At 45.2% G+C, this 765-nt stretch overlaps 1 protein-coding gene across 1 annotated transcript in view; it reads right to left on the minus strand.

Moving 5' to 3' along the window:
- The window catches only part of Mgarp (mitochondria localized glutamic acid rich protein), a 7,481-nt gene that overhangs the window by 3,293 nt on the left and 3,423 nt on the right, over positions 1-765 (minus strand). The gene's annotated exons all lie outside the window — the stretch shown is intronic.

A 765-nucleotide genomic window follows, 5' to 3' on the forward strand; every position in this document is an offset into this window, starting at 1 on the left:
CAGAGGCAGGTGGATCTCTGTGAGTTCGAGACCAGCCTGGTCTACAAGAGCTAGTTCCAGGACAGGCTCCAAAACCACAGAAAAACCCTGTCTCGGAAAAAAAAAATGCATTTAAGGATGGGTAGAACACATGTTTAGACCCTAAGCTTTTTGAAGTAAGATCTCACTAGTTAGCCTAGGCCAAACTCTTGGCCATTCTCTTGTCTCAGCCTCCTGAACACTGGGATTACAGCCGCATGGCTGGTTTGCAGTGACACTTTTGTGGGCTTAAAAACATATCTGTGATCTGGATGTACATTTCCGAGTCCCAGTCGCTTAGGAGGCTGTAGCAGGAGGGCGTCTGGAACATGCTTTCATTTAGCCCGTATGGAGGTCAAAGGACAACTTGTGGGAGTTAATTTTCTCCTCTACTGGGTGGGTCCTGGAGATAAGACTCTGGTCATTGGGGTTGATGATGAGCACCTGTACCTGCTGAGCCAACCCCCTGACCCAAATGTCACAGCTAAAACAAGCAACTTCCCCCCCAAGCCCCACCCCACCTATCTTAGAGTGTGTGTCAAATATGTAGGAGGCCCGAGTTCCTTCCTCAGCACCAAAAATAAATGAAACCAAACCAAACCAAAAACCTCACAACCTTTTTGACATTTGTGTGTAATTATGTTTCTTATTTGATCTAAGTTTTTTTGTTTTGTTTTGTGTTTTAAATACTAGAAGTGAAATCCATTGGTTTCTGTCTGCTGGGTAAGCTATGCCCCATGTACTCCA

This window comes from Microtus ochrogaster, chromosome 1, assembly GCF_000317375.1.
Source record: "Microtus ochrogaster isolate Prairie Vole_2 chromosome 1, MicOch1.0, whole genome shotgun sequence".
NCBI classification, from domain to species: domain Eukaryota; kingdom Metazoa; phylum Chordata; class Mammalia; order Rodentia; family Cricetidae; genus Microtus; species Microtus ochrogaster.